Source organism: Pelobates fuscus, chromosome 4 (assembly GCF_036172605.1).
Source record: "Pelobates fuscus isolate aPelFus1 chromosome 4, aPelFus1.pri, whole genome shotgun sequence".
NCBI lineage: Eukaryota > Metazoa > Chordata > Amphibia > Anura > Pelobatidae > Pelobates > Pelobates fuscus.
The window spans coordinates 362,429,900-362,447,393 of NC_086320.1; the positions used below are offsets into that span (position 1 = coordinate 362,429,900).

The following is a 17,494-nucleotide window of genomic DNA, read 5'->3' on the forward strand; positions in this document are numbered from 1 at the left end:
CTCAGTTCCATCTAAGTGTCTTAATAAAAGATCAAAGTCCTAAGAAATCTGCAGTTGTGTTCCACATCATTTACTGTGAACGTGACAGAATAATCCAGCCTTTGTAATGGAACCAGCAGATTTCAATTCTAAAGTATTGTTGCTGAATCAACGAGTCGATTCACTTAACCAAGGTGTGCAAGACCTGCAGGTTACAAATGAAAGAATTCTCACTTATGTCAGAGACTTACAAACGCATACTCCTCATACTGTTCTGCACTCAACTAGCGATCCTGCTGTATGTAACCCTGAAAAATTCTATGGTGATCGTTCCAAATATAGGGAGTTTTTTAATTCCTGCAAATTATTGATTGCATTAAAACCTAGATCTTATCCCACAGAAAGATCTAAGGTTTTTTCAGTTATCTCATTTCTGAGAGGTGAACCTATGTCCTGGGCCCATTCCTTTTTGGACAATGATGACCCCATTTTAGATTCACTGGAGGAATTCTTTAAAGCCATGTCTCTTCTCTATGAAGATCCATACAAACAAAATACTGCTGATTTAACAATTAGAACCTTGCTGCAAAAACATAGACCCGTTGAAGATTATATCGCTGAATTTAAAAGATGGGCAGTAGAAACGCAATGGAATGACATCGCATTGCGCAACCAATTTCGAATCGGCTTATCTGAAGCTGTAAAAGATGAACTATCTAGAATAGAACTCCCTACTACTTTGAATGCTCTGATTCATCTATCGATCAGCATTGACAGAAGGCTTAGAGAAAGAAAGGCCGAAAAGGCTCTCTCAACTTCAATTGGGAAAAATTCATTTAATCCTCCAAAGCCTTCTGACAACTCATCCTTACCAACCAAACCTATGAGAATAGGGGTAATAAGAAGTCCCCTCACTCCTGAAGAGAAAAATCGACGACGTATATTAAACCTTTGTATTTATTGTGCCTCTCAAGTTCATTTTGTCTCTGATTGCCCCTTGTTGAAATGGATAAAGGGCAATGCCTCATCCATCCTAAATGCACTCTCCTCTATAACAACTACTCAGTTCTCCCCTATAACTCTCATACTACAGTGGGACAAAGAAAGAATTGTGACCGAGGCCATAATTGATTCTGGAGCTAATGGGATGTTCATCGATTCAACCTTTGTAACAAAGAATAAAATTCCATATGTTCGTAAAAGCACTTCTGCTCCTGTTAGAGTGATCGACGGCTCCCTCATCTCCGCGGGGCCGATACTTCATGAAACCATCCCTCTAAAAGTAACCACCAATCATATTCATACTGAAAATCTTATATTTGATGTTATCCCATCACCTTTTTTTCCTATTATACTAGGGATCAACTGGTTAAGGAACCACAACCCTCAAATCTCTTGGTCCCCCTTTTCTCTTACTTTTAACTCCGATTATTGCAAGGAAACATGCTTGCAACATATTCCAATCCTTCAGACCACTAAAGAACCAGCTATACCCTCTTGTTATTCGGACTTCTCGGATGTCTTCAGTAAAAAGGAAGCTGAAACGCTCCCCCCTCATCGTTCCTATGACTGTCCTATAGACCTCATACCTGGTGCGCCCTTACCGTTTGGACACATCTACCCTCTCTCTGATTCTGAATTACAAATTCTCAAAGAATACCTGAATGAAAACCTCCGGAAGGGATTCATTAGACCCTCCAGCTCACCTGCTGCCTCAAGTATATTTTTTGTGAGAAATAAGGACCGGACTATACGTCCCATCATAGATTACAGAGCTTTAAACAAAATTACAGTTAAAAATTGTTACCCTCTTCCCCTGATCAATGAACTGATTGAACAATTAAAAACTGCTACCATCTACACTAAGCTTGACCTTCGCGGGGCATATAACCTCATCAGAATAAAAGCTAACGATGAATGGAAAACTGCTTTTCGAACAAGATACGGCCTCTACGAGTATCTAGTGATGCCTTTTGGCCTCTGCAATGCCCCTGCAACCTTTCAACATTTTATAAATTATATCTTTAGAGATCTTTTGGACATTTGTGTTATCATTTATTTAGATGACATTCTCATATACTCCAACACTCACGAGGAACACAGAAAACATGTAAGATGGGTATTATCCAGACTCAGAACTCACAAATTATTCGCTAAACCAGAAAAATGCCTCTTTAACGTCACTGAAATAACCTTTCTAGGTTATGTTATTTCCCCTCATTCAATAAGCATGGATAATTCAAAAATCGATTGTATCCTCAATTGGCCCGTTCCCTCTACAGTAAAAGAACTACAACGGTTTCTGGGATTCACCAACTTCTACAGAAAATTTATTAAAAACTACACAGAGGTAGCTCATCCTCTCAATCAACTTAACAGAAAAAAACATCCTTTTAACTGGAACAAGAAAGCTCAAGATGCCTTCGAAGAATTAAAAAGAAGGTTTACAACAGCTCCTGTTCTTCAACTTCCAAACTCCACATATCTGTATGTCCTTGAAACGGATGCTTCGGAAACTGCAATTGGAGCTGTCCTCTCTCAACATAAAACTCCTCAAGAACCTCTTCATCCAGTCGCTTTCTTCTCACGTTCATTATCTCCTGCCGAAAAAAATTATCCTATAGGAGAAAAAGAATTATTAAGTATCAAAGCAGCCTTAGAAACTTGGAGACACCTTCTTGAGGGTGCACAAAACCCTCTAATTGTTTACACTGACCATAAAAATCTTGAATATCTTCATTCTAACAAGACTCTCTCTTCCAGACAAGTACGATGGAATCTTTTTTTTTCCCGTTTTAATTATCAAATTGTTTTCAGACCTGGGTCTAGGAATAAAAAGGCAGATGCCCTTTCCAGAATCCATTCAGACACTGAATTGGAACCTCCTCCTCTTACAGTCGTTGGGATCCTATCTTCCCTTCTAGACGACATAAAAGACCTCAGTGAAGATGCCCTTGAACTTCCTACTTCAGTTAAACTATTAAAGAAAGACGGTCTTTACTATTTCAAGGACCGAATTTACGTACCTCCCGCTTTCAGAAATAAAATACTCAAATTTATTCATGATTCCCCTCTGGCAGGTCATCCAGGTATAAAAAAGACCCTTGAATTGTCCAAAAGGTATTATTGGTGGCCTCGCCAAGACAAAACCATAGAATCATATGTTAAAACTTGTTCAACTTGCCAAAGATCCAAATATGAACATCATCAACCATTTGGTCAGTTATTGAACCTGCCGATTCCTGAAAGGCCTTGGCAATCCATTTCTATGGATTTCTTGGTGGAACTTCCCCCTTCTCAACATCATACCACCATTTTGGTGGTAGTGGACCGTTTCACGAAAATGTCCCATTATATCCCTTTAACCCCTTAAGGACCGAACTTCTGGAATAAAAAGGGAATCATGACATGTCACACATGTCATGTGTCCTTAAGGGGTTAAAGAAATTACCTTCATCCACTGAACTTTCAAAATTATTTCTTAACAATATTGTAAAACTTCATGGACTGCCTGACGAGATCATTTCGGACCGAGGGACTCAGTTTACCTCCAAATTCTGGAACGCATTATGCGCTTCTCTTCATATCCAACGTAAACTGTCATCCGCATATCATCCCCAAACTGATGGACAAACTGAAAGAGTCAATCAATGCTTAGAGCAATATCTACGATGTTATTGTTCCCATTTACAAGATGATTGGATAACATGGTTACCCATGGCAGAATTTGCATATAACAACTCCTATCATACTAGTAGCAAAATGACTCAATTTTTCTCTAACTATGGATTTCATCCCTCCTCGTTTCCTGCTCAGACGATTCCTACGTCTAACCCCTCCGTTTCGAATCAAATCTCTCACATGTCCTCTCTATTTAAAAAATTACATGAAAATCTAGAATTGGCCTCATCCAATCAAAAGAAGTTTTTTGATGCTAAAAGACAACCTCCTCCCACCTATAAGATTGGTGATCTTGTCTGGCTTTCCTCGAAAAACATTTCTACAAACCGACCATCAAAAAAGTTAAGTTCCCTTTTTCTTGGTCCTTTTCCAATATTATCAGTTATCAACTGTAATGTTGTTAAATTGAAACTTCCACCTACTTTGAAACTCCATCCTGTTTTTCATGTGTCCTTGCTTAAACCTCATCATCCTGACCCCTTCCATAGAGATGTAACTACTTCTCCTGATCCTGTTTTAGTCCAGGGTGAAGAAGAATACGAGATTCCGAAAATTCTTGATTCAAGGATTCATCGTGGCTCTTTACAATACCTCATTAGATGGAAGGGATATGGAATTGATGAAGATACTTGGGAAAACTCCTCTGGAATCCATGCTGACAAATTGATTTCCGCTTTTCATAGACGCTACCCTTCTAAACCATGTTGAGATAGCACCCTGAGGTTGCTCATTAAGGTGGGGGTACTGTCAGGCCTTAAGCCTCCCGATGTCTCCTCATGCTTCCGGGTTTGACGGAGCTTAGCCACACCCCCATTGCCGCGGTCTGCTATTTAATGCGACCGCACCAGCTGATAGACGCTGGATTATTGAAACGCGTACCGCACTAAATTCACCGGCTCACATACCTCGCTAAAGACGACCACTTACTACTGGACCGGACTGGAGGAATATTCAAGTCCCCAAGATCTCTCCTCATCACCGACAGGTGCCTGCTCTCTCTACAACCATTCACTGAAGCAACCGCCTCAGAGGAGAGCTGGGGACACAATCCCTCTACTTCTAAAAGTTAAGTAACTTACAGTCTCTGAGATAAGAGCTAACAATGCTAAAGCTTTATTTCAACTTACTAAAGTCTGCTATCAAGTTGTCCAACAAGCCTGCTACAGCTTGCCTCAAATCAAGTATTATTCAAGTTCAGCTGTACCTGTCTTGCTACAGATAGTCTTATTTCTTCATACTAAAGTCTGCTATCAAGTTGTCCAGCAATCCTGCTACAGCATCCCTCAAACAAGTATTATTTAAGTTTTGCTGCACCAGTCTTGCTACTGATAATTCCAATGTATACCATCTATTATAATTTGAACTGTTAACAAGAATTACGGACTTTAATGAATTCTGAACCTTGTCATTGCTAAATGAAACAAACCGTTTACTATTTAAAGAAACAGTACCTGTAATTCTAGAACTGAAGTCTCAGTTCCATCTAAGTGTCTTAATAAAAGATCAAAGTCCTAAGAAATCTGCAGTTGTGTTCCACATCATTTACTGTGAAATTGACAATACTGAAGGAGAGAGGAGTAAAAGAATACAGGGAGGAGAAAGGAATGAAGGAATACTGGGCTGGGAGGAATTCTGACCTTAAATGACGCTGGGCGGGCTGACTCTGGGCGAGCTGACACAGGAAAGGCATGCATAAGTGTGTAGCATCTCGCGATCTCTTTATAAGATCAGCAGGGAGCGGCGGCCATCTTGGATGGGGCAATTCACGGCGGAATCCCAATTTTGTTCTCGCGGAATCCTAGGGTTCTGCGGAACACCAATTGGGAAAACAGGCTCAGATATCATAGCTATACGATTCTCTGAAGAGACCTGCAACCTGATAAGACATATCGGTTCTCTAACCACAACTTTAGTTAGATGAGATGATGGTTGTGAACAGTGAGGTTAGCATATGTAAATATCTTACAATAGATTATTGATTTTTTTATTATTTTAATTTTTTTATTGCACATGCATTTTCTTGTGCTCTACTTTTTACTTGGTCCAGTCAGATGCAGGGTTAGGAAATGAGCAGACGGTAATCTGTCTGTCCAAGGGGCCTGGCTGCAGCTTAGATGTGTCTAAACCCTCCATAAAGAATGCCTCGCTACTTGAAGACATGTTTTGTAATGTATTATGGGTTAAACTTTTATCACATGAAGTCACATTTACATCTTTTAATGATGTTTCTCAACAGGCCCGGACTGGCCATCGGGCACACCGGGCAAATGCCCCGTGGGCCGCGGTGGCCATGGGCCGAGGCCGGCAGGGGAAGGTCCCAGGATCTCCCCTGCCGGTCTATGCAGGGCCGGCACTATCCGAGCGCCGGCCCCGCTGTTTTCAATGAAGGGCCGGTGAGGAGATCAGAGATCTCCCTCACCGGCCCCCTTGGAGAGACATGCGGCTGGGGAGGGAGGTAGAGGACCCGGCGGAGCTCTATCTTGCAGCTCCGCCGGGTTCCTCTCGCGAGATCCGGCGCGTTGCCATGGCAACGACCGGATCTCGCGAGAGTGAACTCTAGCCCTCAGGCTAGAGTTCACTCACCACTGGACCACCAGGGATGGTGTCGGAGTGCCGGTCCCCCCCTCCCACTCACCAGCATGCCGGTCCCCCCCTCCCAGGCTAAAGGTAAGAAGGGAGGGGGGGACATAATGCATACTATTTTATTTTATTTTACCCCCCCAACACTCAATCCCTTCTAACATTCACACACAGCACACACATCACTATCACACACAGCACTCTCACTCCCATCACACACAGCACTCTCACTCCCATCACACACAGCACTCTCACTCCCATCACACACAGAACTCTCACACACATCGCACTCAGCACTCACACACATCATCCACAGCACTATCACACTCGGCACTCTCACACACATCACATTTAGGACTCACACACACATCACACTCAGCACTATCACAAAACACATCATACACAGCACTCTCACACACATCACACACAGCACTCTCACACATCATCCACAGCACTATCACACTCGGCACTCTCACACACAGCACCCTCACACACATCACCCTCAGCACTCACACACATCATCCACAGCACTATCACACTCAGCACTCTCACACACATCACACTCAGGACTCCCACACATCACACTCAGCACTATCACAAAACACATCATACACAGCACTCTCACACACATCATACACAGCACCCTCATACACAGCACCCTCACACACATCACACACAGCATCCATCATACACACATATTGCACCCCTCACATACACACCGAACCTCCCCAACACACTGCACCACACACATACACAATACTTCCAAATATATATATATATATATATATATATATATATATACACACGCACACACACACTACATTCCTGACATACACACTCTGGATACCCTATACACACACTAGATTCCTTGTAAGCAAACACATACTACACCCCTAAACACACACTCTCTACAAACACTACATCACATATACACACACACACACACTATAGCCTGTATGCACACACTTGCTACATCCCCTATACACACATTTTTTACAGACCCTAGCCACATATGCATTACATTACACCACAAACACAACACGACTAAAACCGACCTTATTACACAATACCACACCACAATCAGCTCACTCTATACACACACACACACAATCCCACAAGCAGGCTCCAAACACAGCACGATACTCTTTCCTGGCATTTTTGTCTCCTGGTATCCATTTATAGAGACACCAGAGACAAGTTGCAAGGAAACACAGTGCAAGCATGTTATTAAATTTGCTTGCACTGTGCAGAACAAATACAGGGCTTTTTTCTCATGCTAGAGCTCTTTTGCAGAGCTCTGCGCATAGTCTGCCCTGGCCTGCACTTTGAGAAGGGGGCGTGTTTGTCGTTAGTGACGACAAAACACACCCTCTCTGCACCGCCCCTTCTTAGTGGGCCGCTGTGATAAAAAAATGCCCGGGCCGAATTTTTATCCCAGTCCGGCCCTGTTTCTCAATGAATATGGGATCACGTCCACTCCTTCCCCACCTTACTTTTTTTTCCCCTTATCTCCTCTCCTGCAAATATAATTAATGCTTTATATGTCTCCTATATTACATGACAATTTTGTCTACATAATCCATCATTTCATGAACTATGTATCTGTGACAGTAAAGTTGACAGTTTCAGAGCTATTTGAATAAATATGGCAGCACTATTCATTCGCAATGAGATGCTAAACAGCTTGTGGTTATTCCTTAACATACATTTCTGAGATACCATTCCTATTAATTAAGACTGACCTTTTCTATGTACGTGTATATTTAATCTGATCTATTGTAGAATTCAATTGTCCTGGCCATCCCCATTCCCATGGTATTGTTTAATTGCAGTTCACATAAAGAAAAACAAGCTCATAACCAAATAAAACGTCTGCCTAAATTGTCTTTCATTTTACCCTTCAGAATTAGATTAAAGAAATATTAAATTAAGTATGAGCTGCTGTTTGTGATTGGATTGTAAATCACATCAGTCCTAGCTGTGGCTGTTGCTGATAGGTGTTGTAGTTCAGCAGTTGGTGGGCTGAGATCTGGGCTTTGATTGGGTCACGCCATTCATGGTCTTGGTTTTAATCCCATCCAGTGTAGCATTGTCTGTGTGTTTAGGGTCATTATCCTGACGGAAGGTGAACCCCTACCCCAGTCTCCGGTGTCTTGCCCAGACTAATTTGTTTAGTTTTAAACTCTTTTTTTTTTTGTCATGTAGCAATGAAGAGTAAGCAAGTGTATATTTACAACAATTGTAAAGCAATATAAAAATGTTTTGTAGTTGGCATATTTTGCATGACATTTTCCATATGTTTGAAGGAAAACACAAAGATTAAAATTAATAAAAAATATAAAAGATATTAAACATTTCAACTAAATATAAAACATAAGTACTTGAATGCTCTATTTTACCATTTTGTGCTGATTAGCACTTTGAGTGAGGTCTATTGCCAGATCTGATCCACCTAGTGTAAACATTCTATTATCTTGCGATGTTGCTAAATCGCTATGGGGGTTGGCCCGCTATGACCCTGGTCAAGTACCAATCTGTAAATTAAAAAGTGGAGTCAATCCAGTGTTGTAGAATACCCTTTTTTCTGTGGCTGCCAAAATCAAATGAGCCAGTTTTGAAACCCATTTCGAATCCTCTGTCTCTACACACAACACTGAAAGCTGGAGAAATGTAAAAAGATTTACCAGTAACTCCCGTTATATACAATGCGATATGTCTCTAGAATGTTTCAATTTGCACACGTTTCCAAAAGCAATGACAAATGTCTGCTCCACTTGCCCCAGACTTTAAACTATTGGCCAAATCTCTTTGTTTCAACAGAAATTTATTTTTTGTGGAGAATAATGTGTGGCCATTAGATGCTTTTCCTTGTTTTGAGGCTGATGGGAGACGTTTAAGTTGTTTGACTGTTGTAGTTATGATATCTTCGTGAGTTAATGTTCGAAAATATGTTATCTACCTTGATAAGCTTGATTGTGTGGCTGTATGGTCTAGACTGAGTCCAATTAGAAGGTAAAGTGAGTTTATTGAGGATGATCAAGTAGTTGGTTGTGTGAGTGGGAGTATGGAATGACCCCATTCTTCCGAATTAAGGTGTGGTAAATTAATTTCCATGACACATCTGTAAATATGCAAAGAAAGGTAAATTTGTCTTTGAGTTGTTTTATATCCCCAAAATTGCGTATGTTACTTTGACTTGCTGACGCCATTTTCCAAGTTTTAATGGTGAATTCTAATAGTGGATTATCACTATGTGGTTTTCATCAGTGCAAACTGCAGCTCACTATTTTACCCACTAGATGTTTTAACCCCTTAAGGACGGTGGGCATTCTATGCAGTCCTTTTTTGGGCAGTCTTAAACGCCGGAGGGCGGCATTGTGACGTTGCCTTACCTTTCCCCGCCGAACCCGCACAGCGCGGCAGTCTCTTTGGCTGCTTCCTGAGGCGGCGCAGCCTGTCGGGCGCTAGCCGCTCGCGGCAAAATCCCTCTTATGACACGGCGCATGCGCGCCGACGTCATCAGGATTTTGCTGCGAAAATTCAAACGTGGCCACGCTCCCGGACCTTTTGGGGGCGTGGCTTTAAAGAGAAACACACCTCATTATAAAAGGGCGCCCCTGTCCTTCCCTCAGTGCCCTAGTGTGGTTCTTGTTTGTTCCCTCTGGTGCTCTTGATAATATTCATCTGTTTTTCTAGTAATTTGACCCTTGGCTTCCTTACTGACTATTCTCCTCTCTGGCTCCCCGACTTTTGGCTTAGCTTTCTCGTGTATTCCGTTTTCCGTACTTTTGACCTTTGGCTATTCATTTGACTATTCTCTGACGTTAAGTCCGGCCACCCTAAGGTATATGTCTCTCTCTGGGTTACCATCTGCGTTAAAGGGTCACTGTCGTGACAGGCTTAGAGTGTTCTCACCATCCAGGGGACGTACCTCCGATCACCAAGATGATTGGATGGAGTTACTGCCATGGCCTGAATTTGCCCACAATAACAGGGTTCACGAATCTACACAACATAGTCCCTTTTATATAAATGATGGCTTTGACCCTATTACTCTTCCGAGTTCCTTTTCATCCACGGCAATGCCAAGCGTCGACTACACTGTTAAGAATATGAAGGACTTGCCTGCCACTTAGTCACAGATAGAGGCCAAATTAGTGTTCAAATCTGTTTTGTGCATTATTCACACACATACAAATTAGAATGCTAACTTTTTTAAAACACAAACAAATATAAATGCTAACTTTGGCCAGTGTTTGTGACTAAGTGGCTACTAAAAAAGACTGGACATACCCCATTTGTAATACCTTGGGTTGTCTACTTTTGCAAATCATATACTATCATGGGGGTTATTTTCATTCCTGGGCTACTAAACTGTCTAAAAGGCAACATAACCAGTCTGGCAAATTTCAATGTGTATAAACTAAAAAATGTAATGTGGTAAATTTGACCCTGTAACTTTCCAAAACACTATAAAACCTGTATTTGGGGGGTGCTATCCTACTTGTGAGAATTCACTGAATACAAATATGTGCATTTTATTGCAGTAACAGTTAACAGTATTATGACATTCACAGTTAAAATGCCATGCAGAACTAAAAAAAAATTAAAAACAAATCTTAATTTTTATTTATTTTTTACATTTTATTCATATTGAATTATGTTTAATATCTAAATATTGATTTCATGATGTGAAATGAAAGTCCTGTTTCGCCTGAATAAAATGATATATAATAAGTTTGGGTGCATTTAATATGAAAGAGGTGAATTACGCCTGAACAGACATATGGCGCAAATTCAAGGTTTTGTTTACGTTTTCTTTTGATCACAACTTGTACAATTGGCTCAGTCCTTAAGGGTTTAATTAGTCAAAACAACCTTAAATCCCTATTATGGACTAATTTCTAATACCGTCAGTAAACAACTGCCTTAAGCTGTCGCTGTTAACAGCTGGTAACTAGTAGAGGCTACTGATTAATGACTGGTTTCCAACCTTTGTCACTATTTTTTACTTGCTAGCCGCCAATAATGTTGGTTGGTTCACAAAGATTCTATCTAGTTGGAAATTAGCCACTGACAGAGTACAATAGGCGGGGAGAGTAGCAGAGAAGTAGCTATGACGGTGCAATGACCTTCTGATGGTGTCCACCCTACTAACCGCCACCACACACACACATATATGAGCAATGGATGGAGAGGGTGTATTCATCTAATAGGGGGAGGTGAGAATTGTATTTCAGGCTGTTTATCTATTCTAATATTCCAGAAGAGTTATGACTAACCTTGCACTCCAGATGTTTTAAAACTACATTTCCCATGATGCCTAGTGAGCCTGTAGGAAGCAGCAGTCCCTGCCATCAATATAATTTGTGCTTTTAGGTTAACTTGCCAAGCAAGCAGATTGCATAGATGAGTAGCTACTACTAGGTTCAGCTTGGGTAATAGGATGAGAAAGAAGGATGGACATCAAGATTTGATTAGCAGTAAGTGATCAGTGAAGAGTGTGATTCAGAGTTCAGACCCAGGCTGTAAGCTTTATCTAAGGCTAAGTAAGCTGTGCCCCTCTGTTACCTTGTCTCACTGTTTAATGTACCAAAACAATTTTTATAGCTACTTGCTTCCATTATGTCTTTAAAAACAAAATTTTGTATTATTGATTTATTTCATGGTTACCTTCAGAAATGTTTTAAGAAACTAAATAGAACTGATGCCTGCTCATATTCAACTGAGCTGTCTTTATTTCAGCCGTATTATCATCTATGAGAGTACGTATATATATATATATATATATATATATATATATATATATATATATATATTCCACACAGTTACTGTATTGACTAAACATACTCAAAACATGGTATTTTCCTTTAAAGTATTGTTTTAGTGTAAATGATTTGGGTTTAGTGACTTTACGTCCATCTGGGAAGCCTGGCAAGTAAGATAGCGACCATCTTCCCATTAACCTTTTCATACCTCATTTCCTTATTGTCACAGCCTCTGTTACAAACCCAGATCAGTTCAAATCCAGATGATACATCTAGAAATGTTTTTATTATTTATAGGGACACTATAGGCACCCAGACTACTTCAGTACATTGAAGTGGTTTTAACCCTGCAAAAGTAATTACTGCAGTTTTAAATAAACTGCAATAATTACATTAGCGGGTTAACTCCACCTCTAGTGGCTGTCTACCAGACATGAGGACATCCAGCGTTACCCAAAGCTCCATAGGAAAGCACTGTATAATGCCTAACGCGTTAGTTTTCCCCCTGTCGACGTCGGTAGAGGAGGAGTGGAGGAAAAGCCTAAACCAGCGCTGAGGGACATTCGAGCTGGAATAAGGTAAGTGACAGAAGGGGTTTTTAATCCTTTCTGTACCATGGAGGGGGGGTGTGAGGGAGGGGGCGTTACAGGGAGGTGTAGTGCTAAGAAAACAAGATTTCCCTTTAAGGCTTGCTTTGAGATGCGATTGTCTTGATGGGATTAAATTTATGTGAGCTAATATAGCATGTATGGAGGAGGGCGAGTATAATATATTCATCTTCATATTCTCATTCTTTATCCAGAAACACATTGTAAACATTTCATTATTCTTCCATTCTAAGACTAACGAGTGCCTTGGGTCTACCAGTGTGGCTCTGGGCATAGCATTTCAGTAAAATAAACCAATTGATTTTCACGCAGTGACTTAAAATGACAAGTATTTCAGATCTGGGCTCTCAGCCAGGAAATTTTACATTCTAACTAGTAACTGGTGTATCTCCAAAGGTCACCTTCACTTTTCAATGGACAGATTGTCTCTAAATTTTCATTCATGCCTCTGGTAATGAGATGCATCAAGGCCTCGATATATATTTTCTTTTTTTAATGCTTTTAGTCCATTTCATTTTTTGTTTTCCAAGAAACAGCTAATTAGCAACACATTTTCAGGGACAGGTATAAAAACGACAATGACAAATAAACTGTGAATACAAATGTGTAGAATGTAACAGATCAGAAGTTTGAAGGATAATTTAGGGATTTGTTTAATAACCTTTGGGAAATGTGGCAGAATGTGGAGCCATATGAAATGTGATTCAACAAACAAGACTTAAAAAATAAATTTTCTGTATATCTTGATAAGGACATTAAATTTAGTTTTTACTCTTCAGCAGTAAAACATAGCAAAATACGGTGTAACTTAGAACCTGCCTAAAACAAATGGGAGCTGGTAACCGTATAAAATATTATATTGAATAGAATGTATATATTGTATTTAGGCATACTGAAGATGCATTATGTATGTGCCTTGTTCCTGCATGGATACTGTGATAAGACTTTGCCTATCAAATTAGTTTCAAGGGTAATTTTGCCTTTTCTCTGCGGACATTCTGAAAGATTGAGGTTTATTAGTGTTCAGAGATACTAGATTTACACATCTTGGCACTTTCATGGCTCACCAAGAGCCACGCTGGTTTTGAGTGGCTGTATAATAATTTATTTTAGATATGAAATCACAACTGACTGCTGCTAAATGTCATCTCAAATCCCATTGGTGTTGGGGAGATCTGACATTTTATTCAAGACCCCCGGATAGTTAAGACCTCTTCCAGACCATTAACTTTCTAATCTGGAGTAACAGATTTGCTATGACATTTCAGGAACATACACAAATGGATTTAATAGATTGCAGTCTTCTTGAATTCAGTAAGGACTTACTGAAGCAGCTATTACTAAGCAGTTATTATTCCTTATGATTTTGCATTGCTTCTAAACGTGACTGCAGAATACAACACCAGCAGACCGTTTTTGCTACAAGAAAACCCAGATTTGTACATAAAATTGCAAGTAGTTAGCTTGGACAACAAATAAAAGAATTTTACAGAATTCTCCAGTTATCACAGAGTTGCTCCTGTTTTACAATTTTTTTAAAAAAATATATGTTACAATTGTGAAAGAGAGTTAGAATAATACTGTAGGTATTGTGACCATGATGGGATTAGGAGAAATGCCAATGAATATCTTTCCCGCAGAGCCACATATGATAACTAATAGTGACATAAAAACCTTCACAAAACACAGTAAATAACAAAGTAACAGGTAACCTATGGTTATGTAACATATTCATCCTCACCTTGCGGTCAGCGGCCGCGCATCTGCATAAATAACACTAGCGACATGTTAATGGACGCTGGCCACTGCGGATCCAGGACTATACCCCTATATACCCCCACGTCCACTTGTGTTGTTGACAACGTCGGCGTGCGCGTGACGTCACACACGCACCACGCGCGCGCATTTTGGGGTCAAAGAGCGATCCCAGCCAATCAGAAAGGTAAAGCAGGTATAAAAACCTAGAATTACCTTTCCTCATTGCCCTGTCATGGTTTCCCTAGTGGTTTTCTGAGAGCGCGCTCCTGATTCAAGTTTGTTTTGGTTTTTGACTTTGGCTTTGATTATTGACTTCCTCATATTCTGGTATTCCTGACCTCTGGCTTTCCTTTATCATTGTGTCCCTTTCTGTGTCCCCTGACCTCGACTAGTATCCTGACTATTCTTTGGTGCGTTAAGTCTGGCCATTCTAAGGCCCGGTAATACGTTACCTATTAGTCATCTGTGTGACACAATTCTACCTGCTGGATCAAATAGTAATCCTCACAGGTTAGAAGAAAGAAAAAAAAAAACAAAAATAAAGGCTTCATCAAATTTTTTTTTTAGAAAAGACAGATGAAAATATCTATTTTTATTGACAACCCTTAATCAAATATTTTTCAATAACTAAAACTAATCAGTCCATGGATCATGACAAACATTCCCACATTCAGTGACCAATTATATTTAACGCTATTATGCTTAATGTTATGTTATTTAAGGAGCAATATGCATTGTATCGAATGTGCCATAGTGGATCAAGAGGACCTGCAGAGAGACCCTCAACAATAGAATTGATGTGTAGAATTAAAAATATTCCACAACATAAATAATAATTTCTTGTTAAATCCAATCTTTGCCCCCAACACCAGTAAAAGTAAAAGGCATCAACTATTCTATTTGAACAATTGTTTAGCTTGTGGAATAATATTATCTAATGTATATTTGTATTTGGTAAATTCCAATGACAAGTGGTAATTTTTAACATCCTGTAATATAGGAACATATTTAATTGCAGAGTTGAATTAAGACTGACATGTATTTTATGTGTAAAGGGGAATTTGTGGCTTTGTGTTGAGTGTGTGGTGTTTGAGTGTGTCCTTACACATCTTTCCCTACTTTTTTTCCCATATGCCCCCCTCCTGCTTACCTTGTGGCAGCAGGGGATGTTATCCCAGGCGACCCAGTTGAGTGCACACTTGGGCTTGTTATCACCCGTGGTCTGATGTTGGAGCATTATGGTCCGCACCTGTCTCTAGTGCAGATCACTTTAAGTGCTCCCTTGCAGTTTACAGGGCTCATTCAATAGCTACGGCACTCTGAATTATTGAGTAACGCTGAGAGGCCATGAGGAAGTTCTTAACGTGATCTGTACCCAAAATATGCTTAATTTTAATAAACTTTCCAAATGATCCAATAGTGTTAGAAAAATGTAACAAATGATTTGTCTGAACAAAAAAAATCCCATGACATCTGTGACTTCTGTAGATAAATAATTTAGGCAGTTTTTATAACAGTACTGATATACTTGGAAAGTTTATTAAGTCGAGACCATTGTTTCAGACAATGCTCCATCGAGAAAGTAAGGGGGCACCAGGCCAAGCAGGGAGATCGACCCGCTATTTCAGGGAGGGCCCCGCCAGAGACAGAATCCCAGAGTATTCTGGGACGATGAGGAGACAGAGTCCAAAAAAAATTGTTGGGAGCTTATCCCCCATCATGTTACCCCACCAGCATGCATTAACTCACATAACAACCTATTCTTCTTTACACTTATTTTTTGTTTCAGTCACTACATTTATGTACTATTATAGAAATGATATGCTCAAAATGTGTAATGTTACGTATGCATTTTAATGTTTACTAGTGTTTGGTTATTTGTACACTGGTTGTGTTGTGATTTATTTACTTCATATAAATCAATTTGTGTTGACTGGTTGTGTTTTTTTGTACTTAATATGAATCACTTTGTATTATATCTTCTGAGCTGTAAATATACATTTTCATTACTAAAAACATATTTGTACATAAATCAAACACGGTTCTGAAATATGAAGGGTTAATATAAATATATCATAAAGCAAAAATATAGTAATGACATTTAGATAGAGAAAATTTTTGTATGTCACAGAAAAACGAGAGGGATTTAAAGCTATGCTTATTCATACACACTTAATACCATATCTGACAAAGCTTAATTATTCTTTATAAACACTCGAAAAGACAAGGCGCCAAGCTTGTTTAATTATGGCAAAGAACACCGAATACAGAAGCTTAACATGAATCCAGCTTCAATAATTCTTATGCGCAAAATGGATTGTGGGGACATTTCGTGCCTCAAATTCATAGCTGCCATCTAAATAATGGATTGAAATAAATACGTAGATTCCATTCTAATAATAACACAAAATGTTTATCTCTTGTCCTGTTACGTCTCCCAAATGGAGACGGCTTTCCATGATTTTTAATTATGTGAGAGCTACAAACCTTTCTAGTTGTAATGACCTTCTCAAAGTGTTTGCTTCACAATCTACATCTGCAGGATACCTTGTCTAATGTGAATTCCCTCTGTGCTTTCTCGGGACAATAGTACCGCTACAAACACCGGAATCACATTGCTTTCCAAAAGGACATACTGAAAAGGAGACACAATATGACTTTATAATCTGCTGACAGTTTAAATTACTAATACTCCGGGAAGCAGAGTAAAACGTATTGATATGAAAATGGAAACATACAATATTTAAAGAGGTTCACAAAATATCACAAATAGTCTTCTCACCCTTACAGAGTATGGTAAAATGTATATTCCTTATATTTCTAAATCTGTTTCGTGTATTTGTATTTTTTTAAATCCAGTTAAACATTAACCATTTTGGGCTCAAGGTCTCATCGGAGAGTCAAAAAAAACAAAAAACAAAAAACAACGCATGTGCTGTTTCCAATGAAAAGCTCAAAGGTACTCTGGAAATAACAGATTCCAATCGGTAGCCTTGTTTTGTTAATAGTAAGTGGACAGATCTTCCAATGGTAAATTCTGCTAAGCTTACTATAGTTTGGGTAGATGAAAATAGCATATATTTTTACTTTTGTTGTTGTTTGTTTTATGCTTTTTTCTAT

At 39.5% G+C, this 17,494-nt stretch overlaps 1 protein-coding gene across 1 annotated transcript in view; it reads left to right on the forward strand.

The window, feature by feature from the left end:
- VIPR2 (vasoactive intestinal peptide receptor 2) overlaps positions 1-17,494 on the forward strand; it is a 110,138-nt gene that overhangs the window by 55,818 nt on the left and 36,826 nt on the right. The window lies entirely within an intron of this gene.